The sequence below is a fragment of the Epinephelus moara genome, chromosome 12 (assembly GCF_006386435.1).
Source record: "Epinephelus moara isolate mb chromosome 12, YSFRI_EMoa_1.0, whole genome shotgun sequence".
Classification (NCBI taxonomy): domain Eukaryota; kingdom Metazoa; phylum Chordata; class Actinopteri; order Perciformes; family Serranidae; genus Epinephelus; species Epinephelus moara.
In genome coordinates, this window is record NC_065517.1 from 35,224,995 (window position 1) to 35,247,459 (window position 22,465).

A 22,465-nucleotide genomic window follows, 5' to 3' on the forward strand; every position below is an offset into this window, starting at 1 on the left:
TGTGGTGTGATGGAAATGATGCTTTCCTCTGAATGTTCGACTAAAATGAGAAAAAATATATATTATCTAAATAATTTCATCACAGTAGCTACCAGAATGTGTTTCTACACATAATGGATAAGCAAAACATATCAAAATATTACCTAAAATATGTGTTTGATTTTCTAAAATTTTTGAGACCACATTTGACCATAGTTGAAGAATGACCCAAAAGTGGTGTTCATTTGTGAAGATTATCTTTCTGAACAAGACGTTTAAGTATCATAAACCTCTGTTTGCCACAGAGTTTATTTTCTGTAATAATCCAAATTCCAATGGTAAAATCTCACCAGGGTGACGCTAACTTCTGCGTCCGCCTAGAAAAAAATTTCCTCCCTGCAGCACTCTGCCACAACTAGAGCAGTGGCTGGATCGGCAGTTTCTGTTTCTTTAGTATCATGTCAATACATTGTTTGTACCAATTCCTCAGATTTTTCAGCCTCCCAGTGATTCTGAACCGTCCTGTCATCAACCCTGTAACTTGAGGCTCATTTATCCTTCCTTCACATACGAAAACAGATGCATTCTTTTCAAATGTTTTAACTTTCACTCACTTTATACTTAGTTCTTTGTGTTCTTTATGTTGGCATACATAAATTAGATCAGTGGTTCCCAACTGGTCCAGTCACAGGGTCCAAATTTCCCCTTAGTCATTAATTCAAGGTTCACAGAGTTGAATAAATTCAGCATCATGCTTGCATTTGTCCGTGTCATCGAGCTAGTTTGCTGTCTCTGTCAAGTAGCTGTCCACTGGTCACTCACTCAACAGCAGGAAATGGCACTTCAGAATAAAAACTCAGTGCTAGAAATTCACTGGGCTTAAAAATAAGGAGTGGTTTTACAAACTTCACACGTTTGTTAGTCACTTGCAGTCCATTCAGAAGGGACCTGTGACCCACCAGTTGGGAACCAGACTAGATGGCACGGAGCCAAAAGTTTCTGATAACAGCTGCTGGTGGAGGTGGTCGTAATAATGTACCTTTTAACCTCTCTAACTCCGCCAGGACGCTGACATCCTCGCTCCCCCCCTCCTCTGTTAAATGGTATCTCCCAGGCGCACTACGTCATCAAACCATGTGATGTTTGGTATTGCCGGATTCAGGAAGCTCTCGACTTTTCAAAAATAACATTGTTTTTCTTTTATTTCTTATGGATTTCTTATGGAGTGGTGACAAGTCATGTCATGCCGTTTTTCGACGGAAAAAGTTAAAGGATTACTCGTGATCTTATGCGGAGCCCTTAGTGGGGACTTAGCTCTTTTATAAAAGGTAAGAGTCTCACTCCTACCACTATTTTTGGCTGAGATATACCGTCTAGAAAGTGGGATCATAACTTTCACGTTTCATNTTCAAAAATAACATTGTTTTTCTTTTATTCATTATGTATTTCGCACCAGAGCAGCCTAAACACACAAAGTCCAAAACCGCGATGAGTGGTGACAAGTCATGTCATGCTGTTTTTCGACAGAAAAAGTTAAAGGATTACTCGCGATCTTATGTGGAGCTGTTAGCGGGGACTTAGCTCTTTTATAAAAGGTAAGAGTCTCACTCCTACCACTATTTTTGGCTGAGATATACCGTCTAGAAAGTGGGATCATAACTTTCACGTTTCATATGGCTTTATTTGGTGATATTTTATGGTGTTTCTGTGTCATAAACAACATCAGCTATCATAATCACACCTGATTTCAATAAGGTACAATGTTTGAAGCTGGCTGAGTGTTGTTTGATCACTGATAGTACTGTTTTGAAGCAGAGTGACCGACTTGTCATTTGGAGCTCCGCCTGGATCTTTTCATGGAAAAAACACTGTAGAATGGTCATACTTTGAGCAGTCTTCTTCAAATTTGAAACAAATGTTCATTGATAGTGTGCCTACAGCCCCACAGTGTCATTTACCTGCTCAGATGAAGCCACAGACAGTTATTCATCCTGAAAAACATTTTTTATTTTATTTTAGGCAAAATCTTCAATTTTTTTACTGACTTCAGAGGCCCATTACTCTGTCTGTGTATCACCTAGAGTGTTTCTGACACTTTCACAAGAAACTTCCGAGGGTTTTCTTTCTGGCAAGACTTCATGCATGCATGTAGTGAGAGCGGTTCAGAAACTACAGTCATTTTAATGTGGGTATGTCATTTTAGGCATTTTTATTACAATTAATAGAGCCAACATTGTAGACAGCGGTGGTCTGTGAGGCCATTTAGAACATCTCAACATGTAGGCAGAGAATTCTTTTCATTACATCACTGATTCCTTATGTTCTGACATTATTTTGCTGATAAAGACGTGCAAGTTTCATAAACTTTTGTTGCCACAGAGCTTAATCCAAAATCCAGTGGTAAAATCTTGTTGGCTTTTTGATGAGAGAACCAGAGTGACTCCAACTTCCTATAAGAAAACTTCATCCCTGCAGCAGTTTATTGAGAAGGACATGGTTTGGATGTTGTTGGGTCCTGCTGGAGAACAGAAAACAGAGTTGAGTAACTCACAGTAAAACATAATTTGCATCACAATTGACTGGCAAGATGGCAAAACCTAGAAAAATGAAAATCACTGTTATTATCCTGTAAGCGTTTGGTCAAACTGGAGAAAGATTAAGATCTTTTCCAAAAACCTCAAACCAAACAGAACCTCAAGAGACATTCCTTCATGCACCAAAGCTCAGCAGAGACGCATTGCTTTGAACAAACGTGGCAAATAAACTGTTGTTACGAGGGGCGTCAGGTGACCCGTGCAGATACCGGACGTCATTTGAACCAAACGCAGCGTCTGTATGTGGGAAATGTAGCCGTTATTGTTCCCACACAGCTCCGAGCCGCACTGCAATAACCTGCCAGCCCAATTCATCTGATGCCCCTGCTCGTGATTTATTGGGGGCTTTCTGCAAGGTTAAAAAGTTATGGCTGAGTTACTACTCGGCTCCCATATTAATTACATAAACAGAAGTGTGTGAGAGGCAGAGATGGGCACTGATATTCCCTGAAGTTGCACAGATCAATCAATATTGATCAACAATACCTTGATGTATGGCAACATCTCAAGCCGGAGACCTTGGGCAGCTTGAGTGATGATGGCATCCAGAAATGGTGCTGCTTCTGAAACAATCCCCCCCAAAATAGATGGGATGGAATTGAGATCTAAAGGCGAGCACACACACACACACACACACACACACACACACACTTACTCCCTCATTGTTTTTCCCCTCTGTCTTTCCTACTTTCTCTCATGCAAACACTCCTCTGTCTCACCGCCGCACAAAGACACGCTCTCGTGGGCCTTTTTCTCTGGCGTCGGCGTGATGAATATGGAATGAAATCCATATGGTTCTGTCAATAACGTAGCTGCCAACACGGCTCCGCAGCCATTATAAGCGGCTACACCTCGGGCGATACACAAGCTAATGAATAGTGCAAGCAACCAAAACGAAACATGACTTCATAGCCTTGCCATAAATGAATAAACATGAGCGAGAGTGTGCAGAAATGAAATGTTTACTCATAAAAATCCTGTTTCACTTAAACACATTTTGGATTTTCACCCTGACACTTCAATTTAACTGTGTGGCTTTTATTTAAATCAAATCAGAGGGGAGGAGGGAGGAAATGGAAGGAAAAGAGGCTGAGAGTAAACACACACAAACACACACACACACACATCTATTTCTATACAATCTCACATGACCACACACTCATTCAAGGACAGTGGGGAATTAACAGCAGGCGGAGGCAGGTCTCTTTCTCTCGATGCCTCGGGCTATTTCAGGAGGCTATTTCAGGTCCTCTGTCTTCTTCCTGTGTCTCTTCTCTCCATATATCCATCTGACTGCAGCTGAGGGAGGGCACACGAGTATTTTTAACGCTGTGTCTCGACACCGCTGAACAACACCTCTTTTTTTTTTTTTTCTTCAGATGTACCTCTGTTCACAGTTTATCACTCTCTGTAAAGCGAGATGGCAGAAAGGGCCCGTTAAACTTTAACGTTTAGCTGCAAAAATAACAAACGTTTGACACAGACAAGGATCAGGCGAGCTTTCTCCTGTTTTTGTACGACCTCGACTGAAGGGAAGTGTAAACCCTAGAGGGAGAGCATCAATCCTGAAGACTTTATGGGATGAGCAAAGAAAAGAGTTTTTATTTAGACGTGCAGCTGCCCAATATTTAATCTTAAAATCTTACACTCATCAGTAGGGGTGGGGGAAAAACCCATACATGATATTGCGGGCGCTGCACCAGACCGTCGTGGTGAAGAGGGAGCTGAGCCGGAAGGTAAAGCTTTCGATTTACTGGTCCATCTACGTCCCAACTCTCACCTATGGTCATGAGCTCTGGGTAGTGACTGAACAAATGAGATCATGGATACAAGCAGCTGAAATGAGTTTCCTCTGTGGGGTGGCTGGGCTCAGCCTTAGAGATAGGGTGAGGAGCTCGGACATCCAAAGGGAGCTCAGAGTAGAGCCGCTGGTTCCTCGTGTCGAAAGGGGTCAGTTGAGGTGGTTCGGGCATCTGATCAGGATCCTTCTGGGCGCCTCCTGTTAGAGGTGTTCCGGGTACGTCCCACTGGTGGGAGGCCCCGGGGCTGACCCAGAACACGCTTGAGGGATTAAATATCCTAAAGTGTTGCTGGGGAGAGGGACGTCTAGGGTGCTTTGTTCAGCCCCAGATAAGTGGTTGGAAATGGATGGATGGATCACGGCCACATGCAGCTCTGTACCCCGGCTCCAGTGACCCCCTGTGGCTTTTTTAACATTTACATTTTGATATATCTTATGTAGGCCTAAATAAATCCATACATTCTCCACTTGTAAATATGTGTAGCCTATGCACTGAACACACGAACAAAAAAGTTTTTAACATTTCATCAATTGAAACGTGTCTCATACATCCACGGCCTTGCACCTTTTCCTCTAAACTTTCCCAAACCTTAACAGCGATGGCTCGTCTTTGAGCTTCCCCAGCTAAGCTAGAAATGGATTCCAAATCAGAAAACGTAAAAGTCTCAGAAGACAATGGAGTATTTGATGCCTGTAATTTACTTTGCCTCCACACTAGGGACAACCATGGCCATAGGCATTATGCTTTCAGGTTGTTTGTCTCTGTCCTATTCTCGTTAGCGTCAAACAGCAACTGGTTTCCTTCAAGGCAGTTTTGAAAAGACCTTTAGAGACGCTCAAGAGACCAACGTCATTTCTCAGGAACAGAAGGAGACGTTTGGTCAGATTCTGAATTGGAGACACCAATCTTGAAACTCTTTAAATCTTGTGTGCTGTGGGGGGAAGATGTGTGTGAAACATCCACATTTCAGAATGTGTAGCCTCCTTGCAGCAGCATGCATACAGGAAGCATTGTCTGCTGTCATGGCTACATATGAGTCTGGACAGACATGGACGTAAAGTGCGACTTGCCAGGTTTGCAGAGGCGAACAATCATGAGGCAGTAATTCTAGTTTTTCATAAAATTGTGCCCTGAGGCCCGTTCTGTCTCACACTATATCTGTATGACAGCGAACTGAAAAACACTTCATGATTCTTTTATTTGAGACTTTACGCTGCCTTAAAGACATATGGAGTTACCGTCCCCATCTGTTCATACTCTTTGGGTGTTTATCTCCGACACTGAGCAGTCTGCTTCACACTCCCCCCTCCCTTTCTGTCGGTTTAGTTTTTTAACCCATATTCTCTGTCTGACGGGAGTTTCCGTGTCTAAACTCAGTAAATAATAAAACTGATGTCCAACAACAAACGGACGTTTTATAAACATTCATTGTCTGGTGTTATCACCGTCATTCTGCTGAGCTTGGCCGACCAAACCAGCGTGCATTAAAACATTGATAATGATGAACAGACTCAGTTGGGATCACGTCAGGTTCAGGAAAAATTATGCAGCAATCAGGCTCATATAGCGCTGACATCTGTGTTTCACAGTGACATTCAACAATGTCATCCCGAATGATGTACAGAAACAAATGAAAGCTCACACCTCTGTGGCACATTTTGTTTTCCTCTCGCTGTGAGATAATTAGATCAAATGACTCGGACGGATTAATATGATGGCTGCTGAGCGCGCTGAGTTGATGAACGGCGGCGTCCTTTATGGATTCATGGTCAAGGAGTGACGTTTCGGTGTTGTGACTGTGGTTCTGTTCGGACGCGGTTTGTATGTTTGCTTTAGATGGATTTCCGGTTGCATCAGAAAAGCTCTCAGATGTCTTCAGGGTGACAAACTGCAGCCGCTGCAGAACCAAAAAAGAATCTGTGCATGCTTTTGGCCGTACAGCTGGCAGAGGCTGTTTGGTACCTTGCCTCAGGTACAGACTTTACAACCTTGTCCCAGTTGTTTGGCATAGACAAATGAACTGTATCCAAATGTGTCTGGGACTATAAGCAAAGTAAAAAAGTTGAGTAGGCAGTCCTTCACTGTGGTCTGGGACACTTTTATTTAGATTTTATCCCCACTTGTGTCTCCTGCTTCAGAAGCTGTTTGCTGCAGTTTTTTAGCCTGTTTTAGTTGAGGATGTGGTAAAGGTCAGGCAACTGAAACACTTGATCAAGGTCAGGGAAAGATCCTGGTTCGTACATGAGGTGATTGTTAATTGCAGGTTAGAGTCTGCCTCACTGCACGTAAGGTTTACTTCTGCGTTGGCCCTCAACGCTGGCAAAATGAGTCAGTCATGACCTAATGATGGCAGTAGATCAGAATTTACGGATCACCAAAGTAATTACAATTTATCATCAGGGCAACATGGATTAGAGGTGTTAACGGGTCTATCCAGACAGTAGACTCCAAGACCCAACGTAGGACCCGTACAGGTTCAGACAGTAGCCATGTTTCCATCAGCCTGTTTAGATGCGCATCTAGAAGTATCGCATCGGAAAATTATGATGGAAACGCCAAAATTTGAATTAAAATCCCCTGATTCACACAAACTAAAATACTCTCGCTTTTGGGTGATTCGAAAAAATGATTCACAAAACGGGGGATGGAAACAGTTATGTTTGAATTAAGACTGACATAGCGCACCTCTCTCCATGGTGATATTCACACTCCGGGTCGGGAAGGCGGTAATGCATTTACAAGCTGGTTGCCAACCGCCAGAAAACGTAGAAGAAGAAGAATGCGAGACTTGTNGATTCACACAAACTAAAATACGCTCACTTTAGCCGGGTTTTGGGTGATTCGAAAAAATGTTGATTCGCAAAACGGGGGATGGAAACAGTTATTTTTGAATTAAGTCTGACGTAGCGCACCTCTCTCCATGGTGATGTCCACACTCTGGGTCGGGAAGGCAGTAATGCATTTACAAGCTGGTTGCCAACCGCCAGAAAACGTAGAAGAAGAAGAATGCGAGACTTGTTTTGTTTCCGGTTCTGCGGAAAACTCGTAGTTAGTTCGTAGTTTTCACCAAAGTCTGTACATTTAATGGAAACACAGGATTCGTATTTCTTTTAATTTCCCAATGATTCAAATCACTTTAGGATGGAAACATAGCTACTTGGATGCGGATCGTGTCCCATTCGATATCCATTCTGAAACCCTGTTGATTTGTTTTGTTTTGGAGATGTTTTCGCAAATTCCTGTGACACGGTACATTGTAGACACATTAATTTTTCACCAGTGATTGGAAGTTGTGTGCAAGTGCTGCTTAACAAATATGAGTCAAATCGGACTGAAGTTGACTGTTATTAAGGGTCAGCTCTGAAAAATCATAATCAGATTTATGTGAAACTTGGTACAGACATCCATCTGTACTAATTCTACAAAAACACTAAAGAACCGTTAAACTCCAGCTGACTAGATTTTCTGTCATTTTGAATCTTATTAAAAAACAAATGTTTTGACACCTCCTTCAAAAACCACAGGTCCAACATGTACAAAATGTTCTGTGGATCAATATTAGACAAAGCTCATAACTCAAAACTTATATATAGATATTGATCCATAACAGTTGAGTCAATCATCACAAAACTCGCAGGGTATGTTCACATAAGTACCTTAAAGGGATAGTGCACCCAAAAATGAAAATCCGGTCATTATCTACTCACCCATATGCCGAGGGAGGCTCAGGTGAAGTTTTAGAGTCCTCACAACTCTTGCGGAGATCCAAGGGGAGAGTGGGTAGCAGCACAACTCCACCTAATGGAGACTAAAAACAGAGTTTAAATGACGTTTTTCCAAACAACTTTTTATGTCGGGGCTTCAGGACACTTGGATCAATACAGATGAGCAGTATGGAGATATTTTGTGGTTTCAATGATGTGTGTTTGGACGTTTGAATCTGGGGTGCCGTCAGCCTGCATTAGGTGGAGTTGTGTTGCTACCCACTCTCCCCTTGGATCTCCGCAAGTGATGTGAGGACTCTAAAACTTCACCTGAGCCTCCCTCGGCATATGAGTGAGTAGATAATGGCGGAATTTTCATTTTTGGGTGCACTATCCCTTTAATCATACCCTGAAAGTTTAATTTAAACTATGGGGTACAAAAGCAAACCAACAGGTGTGGCATTATGCAAATTAGACTATGAAACAGAGATTTTTTAGCCAATCATTACAAAACTGGTAAGATATGCTTCATATCAACTTTGAACCATGTGTGAAAAATTATTTTGAAATCGCTCAAACAGGTGCATTGACCTGGTGCAATATTTGACCTTAAAATAATGATAGTATGTCCAAACATAACCAAACCCACTGGATAAGTTGCTGAAGCATGTCCCTAAAAAGCTTTTCGCAAGTGACCAATAGGAGAGCGTGGCCCAGCACAGATATGGACATAAATGAATGGGCGTCTGTCAGATCACCATAAAACCCATTTCAATCAGAAGAGACTCATTTTTATTAACATGTGCACATAAGAATGAAAAATTGTGAAAAGTCTTTGCCGATTAGACCCCATCGAAATGGTGTGATTTATTAGGATGTCGAATAGTTGAATAGGTGCTGGTGGTGGTAGATTGAGAAGTGCTGATGATCTGGATGAGAAGAATGAGCCTTTGTTGAGCTAATCCTGGACTCTGGATACGATGGCTGGAGGTGAACGGGATGGAGGAGGGCGTGACAATTCTGCCTAAAATGACAGCTGACAGCAGCAGAGGGCACATTTAAAATTTTGAAGTAGCATCCTTATTGGCTGAGAGAGATCAAGCAGTGGGAGTGGGATGGAGAGAATTGTGAATGGATGAGCACAAAGAAAGCATTCCTGATTGATTAGTTATCTTTAGGTGTCATAAACTGTCGAAGGTCTTGATCCTTCACAGCTTTCAACTTTAAACAACTTGTGTTGGCGTGAATCCGGGCATCGCAGTTTGCAGCTATATTTGATTCTTCAATCTGATTTTTACCTGTTTTCAGTATTTGAAAATGAACTGATAAATTTCAGGATAAAAAAGAAAATAATGAGCCATATGTCCCAAATCATCAGTTAATTTGTTTGCAATAAAATGAGTATTTGGAGCTGTCAACGTGTGAGTAGATTAGTGGAGACAGATTGGACTAAATTTGAATACCTGATGGTTATGAACACATACATGCTTTTCTCTTGACTTGTGCAGCTGCTTTATGGAACGCTGCCATTTCTCCACATTTCCCAGCAGGCGCAGTGACAAGCTGACCGGAGAAGAGGAGAACAGGACGTATTGATCAGCAGCTAAGAGTAGAACAGAGCCACTCAGAGTATCAAACCCAGAAGGGAAGGACAGAAGAATTGGCACTTCTCCCCTGCGAGTGTGAAGGACTCCAGTGGGGTCTTTTGTCTGCGGTCTGACGGTGCCCCTCGGTGCCTCATTACAGTCAGTCCTGACCGACGTTTGTAGCTGAAGTTTTTCCACTGGACACTTCTGTCTGTGCTGCAGCTCTCCCACCAAATAAACTGTTGACTGAGTAAACGTAGAACACAAAGCAGCTCTTTTCTCTGTCTGTCTGTCCGTCCGTCTAATCTGCTTTATATTTCTCAGTGGATTAGGAACAAAGGAAAACCACGTACACGTTTGAAAGGTAATCAGGATTTCTGTACTGATTGTAGCAGTGCAGAGGAAAAACTCATTTCATTTCATTTTCAAAGCGCCGGCTCTACAGCACCTTGCTTCGGTAATTGTTACCCTCGGAGAGCTGCCAAGAGGTTTGATGGTGTGCCAGATTAGCTGTGTGTGGTTTGTGTCTCACTCGGGCCCACCTTGTACCCGGCCTCTCGCCCAGGCCTACGCTGGCACCGGCCCCCACCATCTGTCAGAAACTTGGGCTTTGAACCGCTCCCCCCGTTTCATGTGTATAAAAAACAAATCACTCCACAGACAAATGGTAACAAGTGAAGACACCGGACCGGATTCTTCAGCTCGCATCACAACATCCAACCACACAGCATCCTCTCTGAATTAAAGGGGCCATTCACACAAATGTTTTAGATACACACACACAAAATGCATCATTGAAAAAACAAAAATGACATTAAATCAACTTAGAAAATGTTAACTGGGACTATTTCTTTGGTCGTAACAAGACCACTGGGAGTCCCATTAGATAAGCTGCTACACAAATTCAGCCTGTCTCCCTCCCACTGTCACCGATGTTCAGTTACCTGGCTGGGCCTCGTAAACCTATCTGCTCTTTCTCTGTATCTGGGTAATTATTTTTTAGAATCATGTCAACACTAACCCAGCAAACCAGGGGCGGTCTGGAAACAAAAAACAGCAGGTGAACTTCCTGTCAAGTGGCCCAAATTTTCTGCAACAGATTCAAAGTGACACAATGACTCTGTCAGTTATCTACTCAGTCAAACTACGCAGCACTGATTAAATACTAATCAAGACTATGTTACTGCATTACCTATCTCTGGCTTTAAATGTTTTCAAACACATATTTTAGTGTACTGTTTAGCTGTAAATGAGGAAGTTTGTGACCCAGTCACCATGTCAGATACAGTTAAACAGAGTACCAAGCAACCAGCTCTCTAACTTTTCTCAGTTTTGAAACTTTACGTTTGCAGTTAACGTGCGGTTATGTTTCGGCATAACACACACCTTGCTCCATGAGCGACTCTCTCTCTCTTTCAGGCAAAGCCTTGAGAAAATACCGGTCACAGGCAACTGAAAACCCTCAGATAAAAAATAATTTTCAAGTGATCATAGTGATGGGAAGTCCGGCTCTTTTCAAAGATTCGGCTCTTTTGGCTCAGCTCCCTTGGAAGAGCCAGTTCTTTCAGCTCCCAAATGGCTTTTCATTTAGTCTCACTTGGAGCCTTCTATTTTAGCCTGATTTAGCAATTATGAACCTTGTCTCCTCCAGTTGCACAGACGGGTGGGCGGTTCTTAGATGTCTGTGCAGATTTGTTGTTGACCCTGTTCTGATGGATGTTTTCATTAAACAAATTTTGCACCCTGCTTTGCGGTCTCCAATATCATTGACGTGCTTGCATTTAAATCCGGCTCCCCCATCTCTCTGTCACTCTGTGAGTATATGGCCTGCACCACTACACTCACTGTCTTTAGAGCGTCTGCCCCCCTTCCTTCTTCCACATAATGGGACGATCCTTGTCTGTCCTTGCATGTGACTGGCCACCCACTGGTGTGCCCATTAAAATAAAGTTCCGCCCCTGCCTGCATGAGGCCCGTTTCCACTGAAGACGTTCCTGGTACTATTTGGGGGGCAGGAACTTTACAGGAATGTCCTCTCGCTCGGCCCTCTCAACCGCCGTGTCTCCACTGTGCGGCGGAGTAGGAGGAAGGTTCCTGTAAAGTTACCAGGCTCTGGATGATTTTGACTGGGACAACACTGCAAAGAACAAATAAAGAAGAACAACAACGAAGAAGAAGCGGAAGTACGAAGCAGAAGTAAGAAGAAGAAAGCAGACATGTCTCTTCGTTTACATGGCGGTGGAAGCTATGAACGACCTAACCCTCGTCTGCTGCTATTTTGTTGCTTTCTGTTGACGTCACATCCCGCCTTGAGTATATCCAATCAGCACCAAGTAAACCCCAAGCCCCACCCAGGAGTTTTTCGGGGCCGTTCTGAGTACCTACTCCGAGGCAGGGACTTGTTTAGCCCCTGTAAAAGTTCCGGAACTCTGTCCTTCGGTGGTGGTTCCTGCGGTGGAGACACGCACCAACGGCCCCGGCCCCATAAAATTACCCTGAAGTTCCTGCGGTGGAAACGGGCCTATGGATTTACAGCAGAGCTGAGCAGGAGCGGCTTAAGATTCGGCTCTCCCCAACAGGAGTCAGCTCTTCTTGTTCGCTACAAAGAATTGGCTCTTAGAGCCGGCTCGTTCGTGAACGGCACATCACTAGTGATCTAGCCTTAGCTACTCTTACCGGCTGTTGCCGTGGTATTCACACAGAGGCACACATCTGAATTTTGGGGAGATACACAGTTACTAGTTTTATGTGGTGTAACGAAAAGGTAATGTAACGAGTAGTGTACAAATACTGTTGGTGGGGAGTAATACGTAATATTATTGGTTTTGAAAAGAGTAACAAGTAATATATTCCATTTTTAGAGTAACGGGCCCAACTCTAGTTAGGAAAAGATCATGTTTTGGCTTAAAATACCTCGTTTTCATGACACTGCTGGAAAAATGGTGATGGGTGGCTTAAAACACCCATGGTGCCGAAAACGCAGCAAAGTCTCACGAAATCACAAGCGGTTTTGCTGCCTAAAGCTTGGCAGACGTCTCCCTGGGGTGTCACACCTTCCACCATCCCCTCCACCTCCCGATAACAAATACAGCTGATATACTGCATCACTTCATATGTGTGAAATGTATAAATGTAAGGTATCTGTGGTTTGCTTGAAAGTACAACGCCAAAATCCACGGTGCTCATGGGCATCATGTCTTTGGGTAGAAAGTACGACACTGCGTCTGTTACATCTGTGCTCTTTATTGATACCTTCTCATACTGGGTTACAGCGGCAAAACAGGACACTATTGGTTGCTGTCTTGGTGCCGCCCAACTAGCGTTGCCCACAGCACCAGAAGTGCTCGGCGGTTGAACACTTGTTGGTGGACTTACTGCAGTTTGGCCGGATTTTCATGCTCTCAGTGTAGTTGCTGGGATGCCACCTTTTCAGGTGATGGTTTGTTGTGTTTCCCGTCCTGGTTGGCACCAACCAACGATATTTTGCAGACATTCTTTGTCTGTGCGTCATCACCTTTCAAGTAACCAAACCTCTTCCAAATAATTGATGTTGTGTTGCCTTTTTAAGCCACAGTTTTATCCGTTTTTGAGGATTATGCGAGCTCTTCTTCAGCCTCACCACCACTTTGCTTCTCACTTCCACTCATTTCCCCTCTTTTAGTTATGTCCACGCTACTTTCAATTCCTCCTCACCTCAGCAAACTTTGCAGGAAAAAGTGGGCGTGTTCAATGACGTGCATCCCCAACACTGCAGATTGACTGACAGCTGTCTGCACCACACCCTGTTTGGATATATCTAGGTTTATCTATATTGAGTAAAAATGACTATAGTTTATCATTGTCATCGACACACATTTTATTGCGATCCCGTCTCAAGATTGTTTTATCGCCCAACCCTACTAGAGTAAATGCACATTGTTACGATGCACCGCTGTGTATGAACGTCAATTAGTTTTGAATTCAGGTCACATTGTTGATCTGTGCTCCACGTGAGACACCAGCAATGATAAAATAATTTCCTTCTTTAGAAAGAGTGACATAAAAGCCTCAGCAGCTGGAAGCCTGTCATTTCTAATCTCTCTTTGCAGCGGGGTCAAAACATGTGACCTTACAAGCTGCAGTTGGCAGACGACGAGCACGCTTGAGAGACAACAGACAGTGTGGACCCAAAGCACTCCAGGGAAGGACGGATGTGTCAATAATATCCCCCCCACTCACATACATCCACATCCATAGATCCTCAACCTCCTGCCCCCGTCTCCTACACTGCACCAAAGAGCACCTTTCAAAGGAGCCACACCTGCTTGTCAAAGCCGTGGTTTGAAGCCACCTGATCACTGGTGCAGATGGATGGTCATGGACAACCGGCGAGCCCGGGGAGAGACGGAGACAGAGAGCGGGGGAGTGTAGTGACAGGGGAGACAGAGATGAGCGAGAGAGTGTCACCGTGCTGCAGCTCTGCCCCTCAGAGGAACACGTAACACCTCGGATTTCACAGACAGCTACATCAAACAAGGTCCGGTTGATGTGTTAAGGCTTCATTTGTCATCTGCACACACTCTTTCAGCCTCTGCAGCTCCTAATTATGTGCATCCAAGAGCAGAGTATCATTTATAATTCCTACTTTCATTCTGCTATCTCTAAAGCATACTCCTTCTTCTTCTTCTCCTCTCCCTCAGTGGAAGGCAGACGATGCAAATGGCACGGCTTCTTCCCACCAGAGCCCTTTGAATAAGTTGTTGTGCAACTAATTATAAAGTAGATCAATGCAGCAGAAGGGCACCTGAAGTTGCTTAACTTTCCTCGATTGGCTGGAAAAGTATCATCCCATAATCAGCCATGAACCAGCATGGATTTAAAGAACAGAAGCGAATGCGCTCTGCATTAACTGGAGGGTTTATACTGTAGGTAGGATGCAGTGCTATGACTACTAACAGTGGAGTGGCGTGATTGCTCCTCTAGGTGGGGCTATGGTCCGATAGGTGACGTTAGCTTTGTGTATTTTGGCCCTTTTTTGAGTAATGTGTTACTGATTCAGCACTCATCCTCTTATAATAACAATAATGTGATGATAGAATAGTTGAATAGTCTTTGACACAGAGACCAGCAGGCAGACAAAGGATCAAAATCTAATCAATTATTAGATATGATAAATATTTTCAATTGTAGACCTATTATATGTAACACAAATGCTGAGGTTAGCACAACCAGTAGATTGGTGTGAAAGTAGTCACACTATGGTGAGCGCAAATGCAACACTGGAGCTGGAAGAACACATCTTATTGTTTCCTTGATAATGCTTCATTGTGAACAACAGATCCGTGTTGACGTCAGCAGGAGCAGCTAAATGATGTTAGCCGTTAACGGAGGTTGCATTAAATTGAGCATAGCGTTAGTTCAGGCAGAACAAATGTCATTTGTCTTTATTACTGATGCTGCTCTGTTCTGTTCCTGAAGGGTCATTACTGCTGCTCTCTCTGCCTTAGGTTTTCCATGTAGGCGCATGGAAGGGCAGGAAGGTTTGCACCCTCTACCTTGGGCTTTCTTCGTATGCATGTGGAAGGGCAGAGAGGTGTGCTCTCTCTGCCTTAGGCTTTCCATGTAGGTGTGTGGAAGAGGCTGTCTGTGTAGGCCTAGGAAAGGCAGAGAGGCCCAGAACAGAGCCATGTTGCCAAATATAATACTGCAAATGGAAATAAAGTTTTCTTTGACTAAAGTGTTCCTGACTGAAGTTACACTATAGGCCCGTTTCCACCACAGGAACTTCGGGGTAATTTTACAGGGCCGGGGCCGTTGTTGCGTCTCTCCACTGCAGGAACCACCCCCGAAGGACAGAGTTCCGGAACTTTTACAGGGGTTAAACAAGTCCCTGCCTCGGAGTAGGTACTCAGAACGGCCCAGAGAAACTCCTGGCTGGGGCTTGGGGATTACTTGGTGCTGATTGGATATACTCAAGGCGGGATGTGACGTCAACAGAAAGCGGCAAAATAGCCGGCATTTTTAAAACTCAGTAGACGAGGGTTAGCTCGTTCATAGCTTCAGTAACTCAATAAATATATAAATATTTTTTCCAGTGGATATCTTAGTTATAACATGATTGAGCTAGCAAAGCAGTTTTGTGTTGCTATGTGTGGTATTTATTCAGTTTTGGGAAATCACGATGTCTAGAAAGCATCAGTGGCTGCAGCTGACAGGGACAGCTAACAGCAGCAGCAAAGCTAACTTCAGGACGTCATCTGTTAAAAGCCTCCTGTTGTCGGATACGACATGAAACTACTCCAGTTAGCTCAATCATGTTGTAACTAAGACATCCGCTGGAATATTTTTTTTTTTTTTCACGGACTGTTTATTGAGTTACTGAGTATTACAGACACCGCTAAGGGCTAACAGCTAACGGCGTCCCTACGCCCCGGTCAAAATGGTCGTGCAACGATTACGTCACATCCAGAGCTCGGTAACTTTACAGGAACGTTCCTCCTACTCCGCTCTCTCAGTGGAGACACGGCAGTTGAGAGGGCCGAACGAGAGGATGTTCCTGTAGTAGTTCCTGCCCCCCAAATAGTACCAGGAACTTCTTCAGTGGAAACAGGCCTAGTGATGTGGTCAAGCTCTTCATTCATTCGTTCATTTTCCATAACCACTTATCCTGTTCAGTCTCATGGGTGCGCTGGAGCCTATCCCAGCTGGCATTGGGCGAGAGGCGGGATACACCCTGGACAGGTCACCAGACTATCAGACTCTTGTCTAGAATGCTTTGCTTGGCCTGCTGCCCCCACGACCCAGCCCTGGATAAGCGGATGTAAATGGATGGATGGATGGATGGATGGATGGCACATGTTACTCCCCAACACTGCAACTGGAATGCAGCAGAAATAACAGCTGAACTAAGGAACAAACACAACTTTGTTCATTTGCCTATTGAACAGCTTCAGATTTATCATCAAATAAATTCAGCCAATTTTATTGATGCAACAGCAAACGATCTGCTGTCCTCAGCAGAGAGACAAACTGTCCTCAGCAGAGAGACATGGAGACTGGAGTGCTTTACACAGAATCAACAGCTACCTTTATGAATGTTTGCATAAATGCATGTGAATGTGAGGACTTTGTGTGGGTTATGAATATGCTAAAATGCTAAACTGAATTAATTAGTGTTGTTTTGGATGTGTAACAGAGACACATTCCCTGAGCTGAAGACTTTCATTATTATTATTTGTTCACTTTCCAGATATGAGCAGCAGCTTTTGTCTTTGGGTTGTAGTCATTGTGCATGGACAGTCTATTGACTCTTACTTGTTTTCTTTGGCATTAGAAGGATATTGACGCCCTGTGTTTGCTCATGAGGCCTGAAAGTAACTACAGATTCAAGCATTCTCTTTCATTGTTCTGCCATCGTGTTGTGTTCGTGTGTGAGGGGAAAGGAGAGACACACACACGTGCACAGTGCAGCGTGCTATTTGCTTTCTCCTCTTTTAACAGCAGCCCATAAAAAGTTTACTGAGAGCCCTCCCTTCTGCTTTCATCAGCATATCACTTTGAGCTCCTATTATGCAAATGAAATCACAGCTCTATAAACCATATGTAAATGGAAAACACAAGCATGTCCAGACCAAATTACAGTCATAAATTTGATCAACAGCGCTCTAATAATCAGAACAGTAAGTGAAGCTTTCCTGCTCTGTACTGTATGCTGAGATCCTCTCCATTCATCAGTGTGATGCGCCGGCCAAGACGTGTCAAATTGCCAGAATTTGAGGGCTGATTGTCGGGAAATTTGCTCGCAGCTTCAATAATTGTGCGCTGCATTTTCAAACATCTTTTTAGAGCGCTCAAAGCACTCTGGGAACACACTGGTGGCAGATAAAAAGGCCGACAGCTCGTGTCCGTCAAGTCAATCGACCGAGCATGATTGAATTCTGTAGCAATTCCATTTAATCCAAAAGCATCTATGCAAAACCGTCTGAGTCGTAACTATGATATATTGATAAGCCGCATGCAAAAGTCTACCTCAAATCAGCACATTAAATATTCATAATTGAAAGCAGTGAGAGTTAAAAAGCCAACACACCCAGCGCAGAGCAGAGGGAGATGGAGGACCACATTTAAAGGCCACGTTGGACCGAATGGATCCCATAAGCTTCTGATGTCCAACAACATTAATAATAAATATCACCACAAGTAGCCATTAGTGCGAATGGTTTGACAGTGGGGAGATAAAACTGATTCATCATTTTGGATGAAGTGCTACGTCTCTAGAAACTGCGGCAACTGCAGCTGAAATGGTGTCGAACAAATTTATGTTTGAAATGTTGCCAATCTCGTTGAAGCAACCAGACCTGCAGTCCTGCAGACTTTTAAGGCCTCCTCAACATGATTAAGTTTGATAAAGCATCGCTGAATTATGCATACCTTCTTGTTAGTGTGATTTTAACCCTTTTTTCAGTGAGATGACAGTGAGATATTTTAAAATTCAGTGATACAAAGATGATGTAAACCGTTGAAATAACAATAAAAAAACGGATTGAAAGATACAGCAGTTCATGCTCACACGCTAATTACATGCTAAAACCAAAGTTTGAAGTTTATAAACAACTGCCATCTGTCGATCTTTGCTTTAGTTCAGACAGGACACGATGTCCAGCTCAGCTCACATCCCAGCTACATCAGCTGATCTCAAACAGCCCAGTCAACTGATGGATCAGCTGATTAATGTTAGGGAGTCAGCTGATAGATCACATGATTCCTTTCTATGCAACCATCTGGCAAATCTCATTCAGAGCTTCCTTTCTATGCAACCATCTGGCAAATCTCATTCAGAGCGCCCTATTTAAACTGCTCTGGCCTGCCTACTGTTGCTGCTTCCTCTTCAAGCTGCTTTGCAACCTACTTCCATCTCAGCTCCTCCTTTTCCAGCTCCTCCTGTTGTGTCTGTCATTTCTGTTTGTCATTGATGCTGCTCTATTCTGTTCCCGGGGGGTCTTTGCTGCTGCTCTCCCTGCCTTAGGCTTTCTTTATATGCTCATGAAAGGGCAGAGAGGTGTGCGCTCTCTGCCTTAAAGCTTTCTACATGGGTGCATGGAGGGGCAGAGAGGTGTGCTCTCTCTGTCTTATGGTTTCCTCATATGCAGATGGAAGGACGGAGAGGTGTGCTCTCTCTGCCTTTCGGCTTTCCACATAGGCACATGGAAGGGCAGATTGGTGTGCTCTCTCTGGCTTAAGGCTTTCCTTGTAGGCGTGGGGAAGGGCGGAGAGGTGTGCTCTCTCTGGCTTAAGGCTTTCCTCATATGCATGTGGAAGGACGGAGAGGTGTGCCCTCTCTGCCTTTCGGCTTTCCACATAGGCACATGGAAGGGCAGATTGGTGTGCTCTCTCTAGCTTTAGGCTTTCCTCGTATGCATGTGGAAGGGCAGAGAGGTGTGGTCTTTTTGCCTCAAGGCTGCATTGTCAACTTTTGACATGGCAGCTGGGGACAACAAGGAGCCTGTTAGTTATACATGTTTTTTGCACTAAGTACCAAAACTGTTATCAAACAGAAGCTGTCAGTAATGTTTGTGAGGTCTGTAATGATTTGGTACCACAAACATTAATGTGAGAGCTAATGTTAGCTTGCTAACTAACATTAGCATTCATTAGTTAGCTAATTTGCTCCTAGCTACAGCAGCACATATTAATCAGCGTTGACATTGTGGTGTAACTCGGTCCAAAAAAATAAAATAAATGTTGTCACTTCCAGAAAGTGAAAAATGACTGTGCACAGTGCTTAATTTGAGCCAGAACGTACTGGAACGCACCAGGATCTTTTCAGAAAAGGCCCTGGTGCGTTCCGGAACTAATTTGCATGGGTCTAGAACTTTTCACATCTAAAAACTACATACAGTATTGGCTGATGTCACTAGTGTTGCAGGGTGGAGTACCGTAGTACTACGGTGCCTCACGTACCACTACTGTGGGATAAGTTCAAAGTCCAATCGCAAGAGGGTGAGTGTCCATGCGCCGTCCAATAACGGCGCGCGCTGGCCACCTGGCACTCAATATGCTGCTATAGTGGTTTGTTTTCCAGACATGTGAGTATCTTTGAGCAGTGAAAGTTATTATTTATTTCTTTTTATCTTTGAGCAGTGAAAGTTATTATTTATTTCTTTTTACTTGTCGACAGTGATTTGTTTTCCACAGAGCTCTACGTGCGAGCATTTTACTCACATTTGCGACTAAAAATAGTTTTGTGCGAGCAAAATAAATCATTTAGCACGCTGTGTGAGTACAGATTTCAACCAGCAGCAGAAACGAAAGGCGAATCCTGCTGGTTGTGGGTTGAACGGGGGTCACAGACAGGAATACGGCGGTCAAATAGCCTACGGCGCAAGATAACGACTTACCAGCGACAGAGAAGTCCGACACCAGGTCCAGTAGCCTAATTTCCTCTTTCGCTGGTGTCATGACTGCCCAGTAGTACCTGGACAGCCGAGCCGTGGCGGCACACAGTTATATGGCGTTCCCCTACTTCTAATTTTACAAATTAAGCACTGGCTGTGCATGATTTAAAAAAACACTACCCTGTTGAAATTAGTGCACCACAAAATAGTGTACATAGTGTGCTACATTAGTGTTCAATTTGAGACACACTCATTATCTTCCTCATACTGTCTGTGCTGGAACACCTGTGTTCACCCTCTGTCTGAGACGCTTCGTTTTAGCGCCTGTCTCTTTAAGCCCCCCGTACCCAAAGAGCCCAGTCTGCTCTGATTGGTCAGCGTTTCCAGCTCTTCCATATCTTGGCATCTCTGCAGCGCCATTGCAGCCGGGGGAATGACTGTCATGAAGATTAGTGTCACTTTTTACCATGAAAAATCACCAATAAAAGCTTCAAAACATAACTGTACATGTTCCAGCAGGAATCTGATCTGAAATCAGGGAGAAATTAACAACCTTACCAACCAAGACTACATGTTTCCCTGACTTTAGCATGTTGCTACATGTAGCAGTGTCTGTAATTTAAACACTCAGAGTAGCTTGCCTGGAGCAGATGACCATAAAACGAAATCTGTCACGAGCCAATGTCAGCTTGGAAACAGAGCAGTAAAGAGTATTTAGAACGGACTGAAACTCAAATGTTCATTATTTGAAAGCTTTAATGTGAACATCTGATATTACAGCATTATATAACAGAACATAAGGAAAAGCATAATAGGTCCCCTTTAAATATTTCATCCTAAATTTGTTTTAAAGTTTAAAAAGGTCTTAAATGATTAAAGAGAGTTTTCCAGTATAACATCTTCAAACACACTCCCAGAAAACACTTATAAAGCTCCACCATCTGTAGGTTTACTTAAAAACAGTCGGCAGCAGCAGCAGCAGGGCTCCATTAGGCTAAAGATCTGCAAAATAACGAGGTGTCAGACCGTTAGCATCATCGTGTATGTAAAGCACTGCTTCTGTCGACATTTATGCTGTGAGTAATATTTACCAACCAGAGCAGCAGAGTGTTCTCATACAGCCAGAAAATTATCAACTGGTGTCCAGGCTTTGTGTTTGGCTCCCGCTGTGTTGATGGGCTCTGGTTCATATCCAGAGAACGACCTGCCCAGCATGACAGTGGTTACTTTAGCTTTCACACACCCTGTCACATTACAGCTGCTTTACAAGTGACGGACCACTGTGCTTGTCTTTGTGTCTGCTGTCTCTAATGATCCGTCCATTTAATGCCTCTCGATATATATTATAATACATGAATTCATTTGTGGATCAACACATAATGTTAAAGGCTCTGCATGTGACATTCAGAGCATTAATACAGCAGGAAAGCACTGCTAGCTAAGATGTAGTGGAGTAATGGTGTCTGAGCAGAGAATGAATTCATGCTCCCTCTGTGTGTGTTGGAATCTGAGCTTTGTCCATGTTTGTGCATATGTGTAGCTCATTGTCGCCTCTCTGCACTGTCCTCATACAGCGGTTACTGCTGATATCAGGACGCCATTGGTGTTGAATCGTAGCACCCACCCTTCTGTTCCCCCCTGGTTAACACCGGTAGCTCCGCCAGCACTGTTGCTGTTGTTTAGCGTTGTTTATGGAGTTAGCAGTGTTAGCTTCTTGCCACCAGCTCAGCCACCTCCATGTTGAAAACCGTGTGCAGCAGTGGCATAAGGAAGTCATTATGGGCCCCAGTGCACGCTATTGTGCACATATCGTCTCATCACATGATCAGAGACTTGACATTGAATATCATCAATATACTGAACATATTACCCAGCAATCATCACTGCATAGCTGTATAAAAAATACCAAAGAAAATAAGAAATTTTAATTTAATTGAACAATTTTAACAGTTGATTTATATATATCACCATCAAATCACCACCAAATCACCATCACCAAACCCACCAGACTCTTTTTAAATAAACAGTAATTTTAGTGTGTCTAGAGCCAACATGTTTTCACATCTAACTGGGTGAATTAATTAGGGACCTCGGCTGAAGGCGAAAAATTTGATAAAATGAAAAAATTAACAGCCGAAGTGCCAAAATGGGCTCTCTAGCACCACCTAGGCACACTAAAATGGCCGCTGCAGCCCGTAGGAATGTTGTAGAAAGATCAAACCAAAACTGGCTTGTTTGTCTCATCAAGACCTACAAATCACGTGCTGACACCCCTGACCTAAATCCAACAGGAAGTGAGATATTCGCCCTTTCAAAGTAAGAAAAATGATCTTCTCCTAGACCGTTTATCGTATTTAACTTTGTCATTACTCAAAACGTTTGCATTTTATGGCCTCTCCAAGGGCTCAACGATGAACTGATCAGAAT